Source organism: Herpailurus yagouaroundi, unplaced genomic scaffold (genome assembly GCF_014898765.1).
Source record: "Herpailurus yagouaroundi ecotype Mexico unplaced genomic scaffold, PumYag 140, whole genome shotgun sequence".
Taxonomy (NCBI): Eukaryota; Metazoa; Chordata; class Mammalia; order Carnivora; family Felidae; genus Herpailurus; species Herpailurus yagouaroundi.
The window spans coordinates 29417050-29435790 of NW_024412395.1; the positions used below are offsets into that span (position 1 = coordinate 29417050).

At 36.7% G+C, this 18741-nt stretch overlaps 1 long non-coding RNA gene across 1 annotated transcript in view; it reads right to left on the minus strand.

Moving 5' to 3' along the window:
• The window catches only part of LOC121030530 (uncharacterized), a 289158-nt gene that overhangs the window by 103642 nt on the left and 166775 nt on the right, over positions 1-18741 (minus strand). The window contains exon 2 of the long non-coding RNA XR_005790281.1: positions 2109-2135. This is a non-coding gene — a long non-coding RNA (uncharacterized LOC121030530). The remainder of the gene's footprint in view (positions 1-2108; positions 2136-18741) is intronic.

The following is an 18741-nucleotide window of genomic DNA, read 5'->3' on the forward strand; positions in this document are numbered from 1 at the left end:
TTTTCTTTTCTTTTCTTTTCTTTTCTTTTCTTTTCTTTTCTTTTCTTCTTTCTTTTTGTAGTAAGCTTCACACTCAGCATAGAACCCAACTTGGGACTTGAACTCAGCACTCTGAGATCAAGACCTGAGCTGAGATCAAGAATTGGATGCTTAACTGACTGAGCCATCAAGGCACTCCCTATTTACTTTTATGATTCTATAGAATTAACTTAAATAATGTCTGAAAGGAGATTTTGAAAGTAATACCTTGAAAGGAAAAATCAAAGATTGGGAAGTTCCTAAAATCCTACTAAGAGAATTTCAGAGGTCATAAATTGGTTAATTCAAGTAAAGTTCCTGCTAGTGAAGAGGTTTACAAATGTGTTTACATGGAGAAAGCAGACAGCCTGTGAATTTCAGCAACGTAGATCAACCATATGGCCAAATCTGATCTCTTATCTGCTCCTAAATTGAGACATTATATAAGAAACAGTATAATATCCTAAGTTTTCCTGCTTACATTTTCTAATTGATTCAGTTCAGGAGGTTATTCATAAACACTGTTCTGAATGCTAAATGGTAGAAGGCAAACACATATAAAAAAGATAAATGCGTTTCTTAGAGATTTTTAGCTAAGCCCATGTGAGTAGGTGTATGTCCTAATCTAGCTTTTCCTACTCCATCTTTGTTATCTACATGCCTTATAATGAAATAAAGTGAGATCATAAACAATGTTGTTTGGCTCCATTCATCTTAGGATGAGGTCCTTAATGAGTAATGCCTCAGTGAGAATAGATCAATAACTTTACACTCAATGAGAAGAGCTTTCTTACTAGATGACAAGTAGTAACGACAAAAGAGTGAAGAGAGGCAACTAAGTATTTACTTCAGTAGAGAAGTGGATCCTTGAAAGGACCTCTGATAGAAGGTGAGTCCAATCTGGTTTTGCCATGTTTTCCCCACTGCTTAACATCTTTCCTTTTTTTTCCTATCCCCATATCCACCTTCAGATAAACAGAGAATTTCTTTCCTCATTTTTCCTTTTTAACCTGTGTCTATCAAACCTGTCAGCAAGCTTTCATGGTTATTCATTTAGTAAACATTTATTAGGTACCTACCGTGTGCCAAACCTTGTGCTATATGTTGATCTTTTGCCCTTGCACCTCTTCTGGCCTGCTCCCACCTGCCTCCTGGCTTCCCTCCCTTCTGGGAATGTGCTAGCATGCTGATGCTGTATCTGTACTACCAAACTTTTTGTCCTAGATTCCAGGTACTCAATTGCTACTCATGATCCAGAACACCCAACTCCAAATTGATTCTTCACATTTTATCAATTCCCAATTGTATAGAAAAAGTTAATTAAGACTAAAAAAGGAAAATTGTTCTGCATTCATTCAAAATAAACTGTGAATAGCATAAAAACTCCTAACCAAGGATATCACTTTAAAAAATACTAATAATTGTCTCAAATCATTTGTAGATGAACCTTCAATTGGTCAGTTATCACAAAGTTTTAGAAGAATCTCCCATACACTTACCTGTCAAAAGCTAGACATCCTTTTCCTACACTTCTGAGTCGGCCTCCTCTGCTACCATTTAAGGCCACATCTGACCTCCAGGACAGCCATTTTTACTGACTGCACACAGAATTGACAAACTTGTTCTTAACCTATCTCATTATCTCACATTGGGATGATATGGACTTAATTTGATAGGAGGTAATGAAAATAGATACCAAAATTGTTTCTCATATAGAAAACAAGGATCAGTGAGGAAAACAAAACATAAACATGGAAATATTGGTCATATTGATGGAAAAATAGTCTTGTGAGAGGAAATTTTTGAGAATGACAGTAATATTCATGTGAAAGAGATTTAATATTCCTTTTTAATGCTGAATCTTTATTGCATTTTTGAGACAAGTTTATTGGAACCCACAGATATGTATTTAATATTTCTTATTTCACTGTCCCATAATGTTAACAATTCCAAATTCAAGCATTTGTATTCACCAAGAAAAATACTAATAATTTTATGCCCACTAATAGAATGAATAGATAAAAAGATAATAATAGACCAATACCTGAATCCATATTTGACTAAATCAGTAGGAAATTGGTTGAACTTACCAGTAGTGTTCTGGATGATGAAATTGTCTGTAACAAATACAAAATAAAGACATTACCAGTGAAATACTTAAATTTTTAAAATAGAAAATGCATGCAATTTCAGTTTCAAGAGGCAGAAATACTTCGAGATTTCATATTTAATTTCACTTGGCTTGTTCAGATTTAACAGTTAATTTCCAGTTAAAGTTAATGTTGAACTCCCTTCCTCTACATATCCCTAAAACATAAGGGTTGCAGTTGAAATTGTGTTAATTTCAGCTTGTCCAAATTAAACAGCAAAAGTTATGCCATGAAAAAAATAGCATTGGTACTATATCCCTTTATGGATTAAACTTTAACTTTTATCTTAATAAATACTGACTTCCAAAATCATTACCCCAACTCTTAAGTCATTTCTACAACATAACTTTATTCTTTGAATGCTTACAATGTACCCATAACTGTGGAAGATACTGTCAACAAACTAGTTCAATACATATGAGTTATTATGATCTCCAAACTTGCAAGTCAAAGAGTTCTAAAGAAGTAAAATAGCTTACCCTAGGTAGCTAATATTTTAAAATGCAGAATCATGCAGAATAATGAAACTGGACCACTTTCTTACACCAAACACAAAAATAACTTCAAAATGGATGAAAGACCTAAACATGTGACAGGAAACCATCAAAATCCTAGAGGAGAAAACAGGCAACAACTTCTTTGACATTGGCCACAGCAACTTCTTGGCATGTCTCCGAAGGCAAGGGAAATAAAAGCAAAAATGAACTCCTGGGACCTGATCAAGAAAAAAATTGAGCACAGCAAAGGAAACAATCAACATAACTAAGAAGCAACCAACATAATGGGAGAAGATATTTGCAAATGACATATTGAATAAAAGGTTAGTATCAAAAATATATAAAGAACTTACCAAACTCAACACCCCAAAAACAAATAACCCAGTGAAGAAATGGGCAGAAGACATGAATAGACACTTTTTCAAAGAAGACACCCAGATAGGCAACAGACACGTGAAAAGATGCTCAACATTGCTCATCATCAGGGAAATACAAATCAAAACCACATTAAGATACTACCTCACACCAGTCAGAGTGGCTAAATTCAACAACTCAGGAAACAACAGATGTTGTGAGGATGTGGAGAAAGGGGAACCTTCTTGCACTGTTGGGAGGAATGAAAACTGGTGCAGCCACTATGTAAAACAGTGTGGAGCTTACTCAGAAAATTTAAAAAAATAGACTTACTCTATGACCCAGAAATAGCACTACTAGGAATTTATCCAAAGGATACTGCTGATTCATAAGGACACATGTACCCCAATGTTTATAGTGGCACATCAACAAGAGCCAAATTACGGGAAGAGCCCAAATGTCCATCAACTGATGAATGGATAAAGAAGCTGTGGTATGTATATATACATATATATACATTGTATATATGTATGTATATATACACATATACAATGGAATACTATTGGTGATGAAAATGAATAAAATCTTGCCACTGGCAACAACGTGGATGGAACCACAGGGTATTAAGCTAAGTGAAATAAGTCAGTCAGAAAAAGGCAGATATCATATGTTTTCACACATATGTGGAATTGGAGAAACCTAACAGAAGACCACAGGGGAAAAGAAGGAAAAATAAGTTACAAACAGAGAAGGAGGCAAGCCATAAGAGACTCTTAAATACACAGAACAAACTGAGGGTTGATGGGGATGGGGCGGGGGTAGGGCTGCAGGGAAATGGGAGATGGGCATTGAGGAGGGCACTTGTTGGGATACTGTATGTAAGTGATGAATCACGGGAATCTACTTCTGAACCAAGACTACATTGCATACAATGTATGTTGGCTAACAACAATAAATTATTTTTAAAAATAACAATAAAACAAAAAATAAATAAAAATGGGTAATATTTTTTCATTCAAAAGATGCAGAATCTAACAACTCAAATCTGGATCTAACTTATTCTATAGTTTGTGTACTTTCCATCAAATCTCATGAAATTGGACAATTTGTGGCTCTGGAAAGTTAGGTCTAAGTTTATTCTTTATTCTAATTCTAACATATTTTTTTAAAAATTCAATGTAGATCATGACTGCTTAGAAAAGCAGCGACTACTATAAAATTGTATGAAGCTATAAATGAAAACACTGGATGTAGAATGGATTTTCTATCATTTGAAATAATTTCAAATATAGGTGTTTGGACTTTGTGCTTTTATAAGTTTATGAAAACAGATAACTGAGAAGAGATTCATAGTTCTGTAGAATATTGTTTAGAAATGAATCAGCACTTAGTGTATAATCATGTTTATTAAAAAGAAAGAATTTAGGGACATCTGGGTGGCTCAGTCAGTTAAGTGTCTGAGTTTGGCTCAGGTCATGATCTCACCGTTTGTATGAGCCCCAGCTTGGTCTCTGCGCTAATAGCGTGGGGCCCGCTTCAGATTCTGTGTTTCTCTCTCTCTCTCTCTGCCCCTCGCCCACTTGTTCTCTCTCTCTCTCTCTCTCTTAAAAATAAATACACATTAAAAATAATAAAGAATTTAGGTGAGCAAATACGATAAAGAGATTGAAAGAGATCATTACAATTTACAATGGCGAGGCATAGAACTTTTATTATACATTTTAGCTTGAAAATGATCATAGATAGCAAAAGCAACTGCCCTCATAATTTGATTATAACAAGCATATTAAGTTGAAAAGTAATCCAGTAAATGCATAAATACAGTCTGTTCATATTCTCCCTATTCTTTTAGTTTTTTTTTCTCTCCGTACTCTTTCATCAAGTGAGTAGATATTTGTTCCACTTCTACTAATTCCCCTTACTACTTACACCTCACCAGTTTCTAAGTGAATTTCACAATTGTGCTCTTAATACATATAATTCAATATTGTTCTTTGCTTTAGTTCTTGTTTCAAGTGGATGACAAGTGCGGGGGAACAGAGTCTGTGTCTTATCCATGTTAATCCTGTACAGACCACACTCTCCATAGCATTAAGTAAAAGATACTCAACTAGTATTTAGCTAATAAATCTTAAGATTTTTTATCCCTAGTAAAACTTGTGGGAATATGCTCTCTCTTGTCTATATTCAGTGAGAATATAAATTGACACAACCTTTCTGGAGGGTTATCGTCATATACATAAATGTCTAAGCCTTTCAACCTAGCCATCTCAACTTGGGACACTTTCCTTGGGGTCTTTTTCTGTGCATCATTTTCGCCATAAAACCACCTTGTTTCCTACTTCACCATGTTTTTTCACTTGGCTAAACCCTATTATTTGTTAAATCTCAGCTTAAAAGCAGCACCCCATGGAAGATTCCTCCTAATATTAAAAATAAGGTTAAGTGACTTAATTTTGGATTCTCAGAGCCCCCAGTGTATCTCATCACAGCACCTACCTACACAACTGCTGTATCCTTATTCCCAAGAGTATCTGCGAATTGTATTTGCTTAATAAGTGTCTATTAAATTAGTGAGTAAATGAGTGAACTAATGAATAATAAATAAATAAATAAATAAACTAATTAATTAATTAATTAATTAATGTGTTTGAACCCATGATAGAATAATTGTTTGTATTTTACAACATTAAAATTTACCAGCCATCATAACAATTTGTTTCATAGTAGAATGTCCTTATTTAATTGAAGGATTGTTAAAACATAAAGCAAAAGGAAACCTAATTGGATGTTCTTTTTCTGTATCAACGAATAATCCATATGCTTAGTGTAAGCATCATCTCAAAAACTACGATATGGAAGTCTATAAATGGAAAATACATAAATCTGGGCCCTCTATTAGAGAGAATCATAGAATTGAGAATGAACGATTTTGTGACCTCTGAATTCCATATAAACATATTTTATTAAAGTCCTAACTAGCTTGGATATCTTCCTCAGAACACTGCAGTGGCATGACTGAAGAGTCTTCTTGGATCATTCCAGCAAAAAAGAACATGTTCTTTCTTTTTACCCTGCTTATAATCCTTTAATGACTAATCCTCTCGTAAGTGTGCAGTAAAGGCAAAGAAGAGGAGAAAAAAGCTATAAGAGAGGAAGTTCATTTTATCTATTTAATACGCTGTTTATTTGCTATACATATTGAAAAAGAATGTTTATTTTTTTCTGTTTTCCCCTAAAAAGAATCTAAAAATCCACTTTGCAATATATTAGTCTATCTTAAATATATACATGTATATATATAATATAATATATATAAATATATATAACTTCATGTATACTTTATATAAGTTTTTTATAAAACTTTATAAAGTTTTCAAACAACAAATTGTACTCATCTCCTCTAATCATTAGCCAACTAACTAAATGACTGTAGATCTACCTGGATTCTTAATGTTCATTTGATGCAATCACCTAAATATACAAGTGGGAAAACTGAATTACAGGGAAGATTTTTTGGGGTCTTCTGCAAGGACTGAACATGAGGACCTGACAGAGATAAATGATACTGGAAACTACCTCTTCCCACCTAGCCCCCAACGTACTTCCCACTTCAACCAATGTGTTACTTTTAAGTGCTGTTAATGACAGTTTAGACCCTAAACTGTAAACGTCAACCCAGTAATCACTTATCCCTGAACGCATTCTCAGAAAAGTTCACAAGTTAAAAATAATATTTTATAATTTTTATCACATATATTTTCCAAAAACTGTACACATTAACCAAAACATACACACACACACACACACATACACACACACACACACACACACACACACACACACACACACACATCTTACTAAACCAAGAGTAGTAATAGTTCCTGTCTAAAAGAAAGAAAATTAAAAAAAAAAAACCTCTTACATCAAATACTTGGCATAGAAAGATTTCCTATAATTCTTTTATGCCATCTCCCTCCCCCCACCCCAACCCCTTGGTGAGATTAATCGTGTGACAAATGACATGAGATGGCCTTATGAAATTTTGTCTGGAACAATTTTTACTGCTAATGGAAATTATAAATAATATGTGCCTTTCGTCAACTGCATTCTTCAGTAATCTAATTGTATCAAGCTAATGAGACCTGGGTTAGGAAATGTTCTGAGGTTCCCATGCCCCAGGTCAGGGAATGCTGAAAACATCTCCAAGCAGATGTGCTCAGTCTCACGAGGATGGCAGCTGGAGCATGTGGTCACTCCACAGAGTGCTGGCTGTGCAGAGGGCTGTGCACTTGACCTACTGCTAGAGGTAAACAGCCTTCCTGTTGGTTAGCTGCAAAACTCTAGGGGGTGGGGCAGAGAGAGAGAAAATTCTCCTTTTCACCGTCTGTCTCCCAACCTATTATTAATTCTGTGGAAGATTCTCCCCATTTTTTCCCCAGGGAAAATGGCTGTAAATGTTGCCTTTTCAGATACTAACATATGTGTTGGTATCTGCGTGTGGTGTGTTGAAGGGAGCCAGAGGTCCAGGGAAGGGTGGCATGAGAATGAAAACACCTCTTTTCTCCATTTCTTCAAATCAATATTGTTTACTCTGCATTTACAAAGGTTGATGCAACACCACTCCAGGCTGTTACAGACAAACTGCCTCAAAGATGATTTTATATTATGGTTGGATAAGAGGCGTTTAAATGCAAAATTCCAACATGCTCAAAAAGTAGTTATGACCACCCCCTAACCTTGAGGTTAGGAAGTGTGGGCAGTAGGGATGAGATATAATTACCTACATCCTGTGAGTGATGTCATACAAGGGCAACGAGACCTCAGGAGTTGATTGTCATATTTGGTCAATCTCCAAAATCCAATAGATTTTTTTCCCCTTAAAATAAAAAGTTACTCATAACTTTTAAAATTTGCTCCATTGCAATGCAACTGGGAAATATTTTTCTTTTTTCTTATTTTTTTCTTTGTCTATTTTTCAAAGTACAACTGACCCCTCTCTTCTATCCTTCTCCAACTCCACGTACCATGTGAGTGGTACACACACACACACACACACACACACACACACACAGAGGCACACCTGTGCTTCCTTTCTTCCTTTGACTCAAGGCATCACTGATTCCATAGTATTACACCAGCAAAGACCTGCTCCTTCAGTAAGCCTCCTGGGGTTTTATTTGGAGTATTTCAAAAGTCCCAAGAGTGAGGATGCTCACTGATTTTCTAAGAATGGGGTTGGTTCTCACGGTGAGCATATTCCCCTCTTCTCATTTTTAACTTAAACATTTTCTTCATCCTTTGTGCTGTCCATTTGCATCCTGCCAGAGGATTCTTCCTCTCCTGAGGCGTTTACATCTTTCACATATTTGCAGACTGTTATCATGTTCCTCTTAGCAATCACTTAGCCAAAATATACATTACTCTGTGCTCTTTTAATCTCTCCACATAAATCAAGCCCTTGGTGCCCTAATCATTTTGTTGTTCTTCTATGAAGTCACTCCAATTTGGCTTTGTGTTCTGGGGTGACAAAAATGGAAGACAGACTTTCCTGTTCAGATTCAGTTCTGTCATGTTGAGACCCCATCTCCTCCTGCTCCTTCATATGAAACTTTTTCATATGCCAACTGACTCAGTACTCTTCTCGTACTGTTGGATTATGTTGCTGTTACATACTTTTCTCCCTGGAGGTTTAATCTGGTGGGAACCTTGAAGTGGTTTATTATGCTATTTTTGAACAATAACAAGAATAGAAATTGCATTTATTTTTGATAAAGACAGCGGAAGCTGACCTCCATGTCCCCATGCCAAAGTTCCCAAGCATTTATTGGATCTATGGATTTTTCACATTTTTCCAAGGAGTTTCCGTTAAAAATAAAACCAGACACGGAAATTTCTAGGCCCCAAAAGGAAAAATTTTAGAAGAGGAAAGTGGGAGTTTATATTGAAATACCTCTTGCAACTTCACCAAATATGCTTTGATACAGGCACAGAATCAAAAGCAATTTAGTTTATAAGTACTTGCTAAATTTCAGAAAGAAAACCAAATGAAACTTGAATACTTAAGAAGTTTTTTGGAGGCATTTTCTTTCAAAAGTGTATCATATTGCTGCTTTTAAATTTGTGTCATCCAGTGATAATCCTTCAGCTTCCTGATTGGCCATGGTATTTAGAACTGACTGGCCTTTGAATCACTCTGTATGCTGAAGGCGGGTGTGGATGTTAATCCGTGGGTCATTAACACCTCATATATGTTAGTTCAGAGATCTGGGGTGTGTCTGTGTTTGCTCTGCCAACATGCATAGCATTTCTTGGAAATTCAGAGTTTTTGTTTTCTAAGGGTTTGATTTGAAATATTTTCCACATAGGCATTTTCACTCTCACTGAGTAATCACTTTTTTTGGAATTTGGTTTTATTTTAATTCTTCTTTTCTGAACTCATTGATCAGCAGAGATATGCACCAGCTGAAAAGTCAGAAGAGGAGGGAGGAGTCTTGCTTCATTGCTCCCTGGAGCTGATGTCTTGCGTAAAAAAAGCCTGTCACCCTGTCAGCTCCATCTTACTCCGGATTCCCAATATTCACCTAAAATAATATTTTCATTCTTGTGCAATTTACAAACTCCCAGTGTGGCTTTTGATATATCTGAGACATTCCTTTTCTATTAACATTAGAATACTGAATACATTCTCTTTCTCATCCTCTCTCCAGCATGTGACTTTAAATGCCAACTTCTGGATCATAATGCCCCATGCAAAATTCTTGCCCACTTGGCCTATCACTTTTCAAAACCTATAAAATAATCTATGGAAAAAAATATCAAGGTCATGAAAGTTGAATGAATGCATTTGAGAACAGGTTGATTTTGGAAATTTCACTGGTATGTTAGCTATCTGTGATAGGAGTCAGATTTATAATGCCACAGGAAACAATACAAATGAAACAAAGCCAAACTTCAGATCCTCCTGGCAGCAAGGTAGTGATCCCAGGCACTAAGTCACGTTGGGGTGTTACCTGCCGCCAGCCTTTACAGTTGCTGTTCCTACCACCTGACACACTCTTCCCTCATATACATGCATGGCTGGTCACTTTTACTTGCATCACATTTTTTATTGAAACCTTCTCCTCTTCTTGAGGCCTTTGACCCACCAGTCTAAAACGGGAGCACTCACACATGCACCTCCTATCTAGCTTCGCTTCTCTGCTCCATTTCTCTTCTCTATCATTTATCAATATTAAACATGTCAGACATTTTACATTTTTATCCTGCTTTCTCCCCCTACCTCTTCGGTTAAAATGTAAGCCCATAAAGGGAGACACTCATGTCTCATTGTGGTATCTTCAGAAATTACAATAGTCCTCAGAGCACTGTAGGCTCTCAATAGATATTTGCTGAGTGAAGAAATGAAAATAAAATTTCAATAGACCAAACAAATTAGAAAGTAACTTTGAGTTTATTGAAACAGACTGATATCTAAAATATACTTTTCTATAAGGCAAAATTAAAAATGAGGTAAACGTAACTGAAAGAGCAGTATTGAATTTAGGGGGATTAATGTGTAATAGGAGAATTTCACTTCCCCTTTACTTTTACATACATATACATGGACACAAATATATTCAACTTGCAAATAAATCATTACTTTCTAAGCGATGTTGGAATAGGAAGAGACATGCAGTTCAGCCTTAATATCATCTCCGCCAAGGTTCTATGAGATACGGAATAGAGAAGAGTATTGATTTAATTAAGAGCAGTTACACAAAAGTAATGTTTTCCAAATCCTTTCTGTGCTCAAGAACTAAATGAAATCATGTTTCTTCCATAAAACTACTGCCAATGACTCTAGTCCATACACATAACTCCCTTCTTTATATTCATATCTTCAAGTTAATATTTTTTGAGAATTGGTTTGTGCCAGGTACCACCCCAGTGCTGGAAAAGACTCAGCTAAGGAAAACCCTCATGAGACAGAGTTTTGTGTAATTTAATTTTGCCATGAACACTTTTAAAATTAATCCCACTTTCTATTCACTTCCTGTGCTCTCTTTCTATCTCTTGCACATACTACTCTCCAATATATCACACACGTTATTTACTTATCCTATTTACTGGGGCTCTTCCACTGGAATGAAAAGCATATGATGTTACAGCATATAGGCAGAGTTAAATACACGGTGAAATCTTTTTCTCCTGAACATCATCTGGGAATATAAGTGGACGCCTGTGTCTGGTAAGATCCAGTGAGCAAAAGAAGAACTATTTTGGGTAGCTAAAACAAAGGAAATTCCAAGCAGGTATTTGGTGACATCATTTAGAAGACGGTTACAGAGACGACCAGAGTAAACTGAACGAAGCAACCCAAAGATTATCTTGGACCAAAAGCGTAGTGATTTCCTGTTCACGAGAAACCGTATGGAATGTAAGCTTACTATTTTACAGGGAACTTAACAAGAACAGATGTTGAGGACTAATTGTTTTCTATAACAAAAAACTTTTTAATTCATTATAAAAATGTTTTTCTTGGGGCACCTGGGTGGCTGGCTCAAATGTCCAACTTAAGCTCAGGTCATGATCTTGTGGTCCGTGAGTTTAAACCCCTAGTTGGAGCCCCCCCATTGGGCTCTGTGCTGACAGTTCAGAGCCTGAAGCCTGCTACAGATTCTGTGCCTCCCTCCCTCCCTGCCCCACCCCTGCTCACGCTCTGTCTCTCTCTCTCGCTCTCAAAAATAAATAAACATTAAAAAATTGTTTTTCTTTTATGGGTGATGCTGGAGGTTTGGTGAGGGGGCCTTGATCCATGCGGGAGGAATGTGGAGTTTTCCATGAAAGCAAACAAGGCATGGTTGGAGCCTGCAGGGTTTACTCTGTGACTTTGGGTATGTGTGGGAGGAGTAAGTGCAGGTCCTGGAAGAGGGGCAGTGGGGAATGGGCTAGAATGTGCTGCATGTCAGGGATGGCTCAGAAAATGGTAGAATCAGACTCTAAGGTGCTGTAGCCCCTGCCATGCTCCCCAGAGGAAGCTGGATCTCATAAGATTTTGGGAGCTCTACAAGGGTGGTGCACCTGGGAGCCCCTTGGTACTGGTGGCCCCTTTTTCCAGAGTTGTTCATAAGGAGTCTGGCTTGTACCAGTCTCACACAAACCTCAATGCTCATGGATGCCTCCCTTCCCTCCCCTCCTTAGAGTCACAGTGCCAGGGTGTCTCACCTCAAAAGCCAGATGGTGGGGTGTAGGCTCTGGCCCGAGAGCAGGGAAGAGGTGCACCACCCCAGACCAGAATGGGAAAGTGAACTGTGCATTAGTAACGACAGGCGTCTACACTTGAGGGACAACGGGCCAGTCATTTTACTGGAACTCAAAGACATGTTCATGTGGAGGACACGGAAACCATTTTGGGATCTTCCAGAAGAGATGGTGTCAACTGGGGAAGACATTGTTAAGGCCCCAAGAAGTGAAATCACTCCACATTCTCCACTCCTGCCCTCCACACTCGCAGTGTGCTTCAGATGGCAAAACCCAGCCAAAAGTCAGCTAAGAAACCCATCTTGCAGGAGTAGGGTTCTGCTGCAAGATAAAACAGGGCAAGCAGGGGAGGGCAGATGCATCTGAAGGTGAACAGGTCTGGCAAGTGGAAACACCTAGCAAGGAAAAATGTGACAGAACACAGTTTTGAACACGTAACTCAATGACGTTTTTGTTTGTTTGTTTTCTTTTCTTTTCTTAAAAAAAAATCCTGGAGGGGCGCCTGGGTGGCGCAGTCGGTTGGGCGTCCGACTTCAGCCAGGTCACGATCTCGTGGTCCGTGAGTTCGAGCCCCGCGTCGGGCTCTGGGCTGATGGCTCGGAGCCTGGAGCCTGTTTCCGATTCTGTGTCTCCCTCTCTCTCTGCCCCTCCCCCGTTCATGCTCTGTCTCTCTCTGTCCCAAAAATAAATAAACGTTGAAAAAAAAATTAAAAAAGAAAAAAAAATCCTGGAAACTTTCTGGAATACTGGACCTGTGCATATTTCAACTATGAAATGGGTGACTCATACATGGGAATGCTTTACAGAGAATTCTCATATATGGCTGAACTAGATAATTCGCACTTAATCGTGTGGATAAAGAGGGGGCTTGATTCAAAAGGGTACGTTGGTGGTAGAGGTAGAAGGAACAAGTTTATTGTAATCCAATGATTATTATCAGATAATAATTTAGAAATTGAGATTAAGAAATAAATGTCCTATGGTTGGATCTCCTTTATTTTTTTTGCAGACCTCAACATTACCCAAGTAACAAATCTGTTTAAAGCAGTATTTATATTTATTTTAATTTTTTAATGTTTATTTATTTTTGAGAGAGAGAGAGAGAGAGAGAGTGGGGAAGAGGTGGAGAGAGAGGGGGACACAGAATTTGAAGCAGGGACCAGGCTCTGAGCCTGTCAGCACAGAGCCCAACTTGGGGCTCGAACCCACAGACCATGAGATCATGACTGCAGCACAAGTTGGACACTTAATCGAATGAGCCACCCAGGCACCCCTATATTTTCTATGTAAGATAAATGAGGAATAGATAGAAAATGATTGGACTAACTCAACTTTTTAGGTGAAGTAGGAATGAAATGCCAACGTTCTTTATGCTCTCCTATGAAGAAAATGCCCTCCAGAGAGAGAGACAGAGAGAACATAAATATGAGAGAGAGAAATCTGGAAACACCACGTTGAATGAGGACCTTCTGTAAATACAGAAGTTTGGTTGGTATTTTTTCAAACTGCTTAATACTGCTGAATGGACCTCTTTACATGACAAACACCAGATGGAAAAATCAGTTGAGAGTCACAAGCCGAGGATGATTTCATTACAAAATGATCATTTACTCATAATTATCCAGAAAAGCCCAAAACCCTACAGTGCTTTCATAATAACATTTGTGTTACCAAAATATAGCAAGAGTATACTTTTGCTAAAAGTTTACATTCTAATCTGCAGCAGAAACTTAATTATTCTAATATGATAAACACATAAAATGTCTAATTTTAAAATTGGAATTTCAATTTCCAGTAACACATTTCACCATGACACCATTTGCAGTTTTTCTCCTAAACTGCTGCCTACAAAAAATACTGTAATAACATAGCTTTTCTGATTAACCAAACAACTGATAATCAAGAAGACAAAGTGATTTACTCTCATCCTTATGTAAATAAAAAGCTTATTTTTTCTCTCCCTAGTTGCATCTAACAATAAGATGCTTGAAGTAAGTTTTGAGAGACTTTATAACAATGAAATGCTTTTAAAGAGTTTTGAGAGACCTGGGCCAAAAAATCAATTTAGAAATACTGCTTCAAATGACCACACAGCATGTCTAAAGCCGTATCATGACATGTTCACGTTGTCATTTGGTGATAAACAAAATAAAAAGATCTGTCATTGAAATTTAAGTATGGGGGATTGGTTACATAAACTGCAACATTTGAAAGTTTAGTCCTGCACAGTCAACAGCTTGAGGCAGCTCTTCCAGCTAAACACACTTGGATTGTTTTTTTCCAGACAGGAAAGATTAATAGCTGAAAATCATGACCTTCGACTTTTGGCATAAATTCTAAGAAGTGAAATGCAATTGGAAAAACTGGCAAAACCTTAAATTGTTGCCATGGCGCAAACTAATCACCATATATCTACAATAACTGAACATATACACCCTAATTTGGGGTCACAGATTTCCTGTCTAGCTTATATCACAGCTTAGCCGAGGAATGTACAGTGTGGGATGCTTCATCTTCACTGTACTTGTGCAAAAGGAAGCCCCAAATTGCTGACTCCCTAGAAAGTGCACATTGTTTACAAGCATGATTTCCAGAGAAAATACACACTTATAAATACGGAGGATTTGTTTCATCTGACATTTTAATAACCCGTATTTAGAAATCACTTTGTACATGCACTTCATAATATCGCAATTCTGGATCTTCTTGAGGAACAGATACCAATAACTTCCATTATACATTTAAGTAGTCAAAATGAGAAAATTATCATAAAATCTTGGCATATGTGTAAGTTGTTTGAAAGAAAAATGTGTATCTTTTATTATGGACCATGACCTTTAGCAATAATTTCTCATATTATCACTACTAAAATAAGAACGAATTTATAGCTTAATTATAAAATAATACAATATAGTGTGTTATGATACCATTCATAATTCATTTTTTATATTAATAAAATATCAGATATATGCAACTACCAGAAATAAGTCAAATCAGTAACTTTGTAACTGCCTTCAACCATGCTTCCAATAAAAGAATAATTAAATTAATACCTGTGTACCAAATGAGTGCTCAATGAAGAGTTAATGGCCCTTTTCACTACAATGTAAAAATGGAAATCCAAATAGTATTTGGTGGCACAGAAGCAGCTCACTAAGTAGCACTTTTCATATCCCTTTAGGAATAAGAGCTATCGTATTATAAATTCTGGTGGAAAAAGATCCCAGGATGACAGAACTGATAAGTAACAAGCCATATACTGATGATTCAGATAAAAAGCTTCCTGTAAAATAATAAAACTCTTTCTCTCATAAATCCCATAATCCTGGCCATGAAACAAGGAAAGTTTCTTTAGTTTCCAAAAGAAAGGGGAATATACACACACACACATACACACACACGCTCTCTCTTTCTCTTTCTCATTTAGTTCATCTTTAGGATCCTCATATTCTAACTATGAAACATGACTCAGCCTTTGAGCTTCAAATATCATGTCCACTCATTGGTTATGGTCATATCTCAGTCTTGAAAAACCTTAAAGGGGAATTTCTGCTTGTTTGCCTTCTCTTAAAATTTATCATTTGTTCACAAGAGCTTTAAGATAACTTGTTATAATTCTCTTAGGGAAAAGAAACAAATGTTTCATTGTTATTAATTTTAAATGTGCATGTCATTAATATTTATTTATTTCAAGATGATGACCTTTTAGAAACCTCAGAATTTGCATATCTCTTCTTGACTTCCAATTCAAGATGAAATAGTGAGAAAATGAATTAATCCCCTTTTCCTCTTGAGGGCTTTCTGAATAAAAACGACATGGATCACGTAAAATTAATAAACCTAGAGAACCAAATAGGACAGGTGGTTATCAATATCATCATAGCTATTTCAGCAAGGTTTAAGAGAATGAAAGTAGAAGTGTGTAAATCAATGAGCAGAGCAGAATTTGCTATCAAAAGTCTCTCCTCCCTGGGAGATGAGAATCGTGTTTCCATCAGACCACCGAAATGGCTTTGGGCTTAGAGGCCCAAATGACATGGAAGGGGAATGATCATATAAGAGTGATTATTTTAGATAATATGCCAAGCCATACTGCTACAAGGTAGCCCAGCATTTGTGTTTATGGGGGGAAAAACAAAACAAACAAACAAACAAACAAAAACAACAATCCCAGGACATTGTTTATGAAAGAAATTAAATGATATATCTGGAGAGAGAAACAGTAAGGCTGATGTGTATATTGAAGCCCTGAATACAGCTCTGATTGTTCTGACACGTGATGTGTAATAGCATACCTAGAACTTGGCTTCATAAATCTATGATAAGCCTAATGATCCACCGTACTCATATGAACAAATCTTACTGCCTATTCAAGTGATGTACATGAAAAGAACTATTTGCAGGTCTGCAAATTTGCCCAAGAAACCTATATCCCCTAACCATTCTTTCTTCTTAAATATGAACAGGCAAATAAGATCATCAGGTGATGCAAAATCAACAGCATCAAAGAGAAATACCAAGATAAACAGAAAAGATGATTATGGAGCTAAAAAAGGTAATGAGTAATTCAGTAAACGAAAGAAGAGAAAACAAAATCCTTTCTTGTAAAACAGAGAAATCAGAGGTGACATTAGGTCAATGTAACAAAAACATGATGCTATGTAAAAGGAAAGCAAAAATATTAAAGAATACAATTAGTGTGCTTAGATGATTAGAGATGAAAGATTCAATTGAAAAAAGGAGAAGAGATATGCCAAAGTGGCTGAGTTGGTTAACCCTCCGACTTGATTTTGTCATGATCTCAAGGTCCTGGGATGGAGCCCCACGTTGGGCTCTGTTGGGTGTGGAGCCTTGAGATTCTCCCTTTCTCCCTCTGCCCCTCCCCTGGGCACATGCTCACTAGCTTGCTTTCAAAACAAACAAACAAACAAACAAACAAACAAGGAGGAGGAAAAGGAGGGGAAGGGGTGTTCTGACCCTATAGAACTCAGCTAGATGTTCTGTGTATGACAGATTAACAAAAGATGTGAGAGGGATGCTTTGAGGGGCTCAGTCAGTTAAGCATCCCTCATGATCTCGTGGATCATAAGTTCCAGCCCCACATCAGTCTCTGTGCTGACAGCTCAGAGCCTGGAACCCACTTTGGATTGTGTCTGCCTCTCTCTCTGCTCCTCCTTCACTCGTGCTCTCTCTCTCTCTCAAAATAAATAAACATTAAAAAAATGTGAGAGAAAAAGGTAGTCATGGAGCATAAATGACCTACTAAAAAAGAGCTCTAGAAAAACAAAGTTGAGAAAAAAGCTGCAAAAAAATTATCCAATTATTAGAAGGATAATAGCAGAGAATTTAAGTCAGAAGTCTTTAGATTTAACAGATTTTGATAATTCAAGTGCCCAGTATGCAAGGAAATATCTTGTTTTTCAAATATCCTTGTGAAGATTTAGGAATTCTAAGGATAGAGCTAGTACAATTTTCCAAATAAATAAAATGCCTTTTTAAAATTGAGATTGGAACTGGAATTCACCTCAGCAATACCATATTATAAACGAATTGTAGGAGAAAACATATTTTTGATTTAGAACTCTAGGTCACAACGAAATGTTACTCAAATGTGAGAGCTAAATAAAGACATTTCAAACAGAGAGGGCTTCCAAAAATTTACCTTCCATGTATCCTTTCTTTGACAGTTATTTTCATATGTGTTCCAGAAAAAAAATATCTTATAATACTAAAAGGGAAAACATTTGATCTCAGCAATGGAGACTATAACTCAGGCAATCCTTCAATGCAAGTCTGGGCTGATAGCTTATTTGTCAGGTCTAAAAATGAGTTAGTCCAAGTTGGAGCCTCAGGAAAGAGGCCTCCATGAAAAACAAAACAAAACAAAACAAACAAACAAACAAACACAAATGGTGGGGGGAGGAATTCAAGAAAGCTAACATTCACAAAAAGATGGAAATTTTGAGATTTTGGTAAATACACACAGAGAAAGACAAAGTATCCAAGAAGATGAACAAATGACAAAATGCTATGGTCCAAATGTAAGCCCAAATAAAATGTACCATGATTCTGAGCACTTGAATGGTATGCAGAAAATAAGAATCTAGGTGACTTTGATCCTAGAAATGCTTTTTTTTTTTCTTTAAGTGTTCCCAGAATCATGGCATTAGGCCTTAAAGGAAGGAAATTTCATCCTATTTCTTCTGGCAGTGAATAATATTCACATGGTCATAATAATGTAGACATTGTAAATTGGTTTACAACCTTAAAAATCAGCCCATGGACAAAACATGCAATAATTACTTGTGTGTGAAGAAGAGAATGCATTAACCAGCTTGATAAGTTAAAGTAGATCAGAAAAAATGAGGAAGAGGAAAGGTGGAGAAAAGAGTAGTTAAAATACTGACTGGAATTGATGGTTCAATAAGTAGAGGTATATGTAAATCATTCCGAGTTACAAGGTAATGGATGGAAGTTCT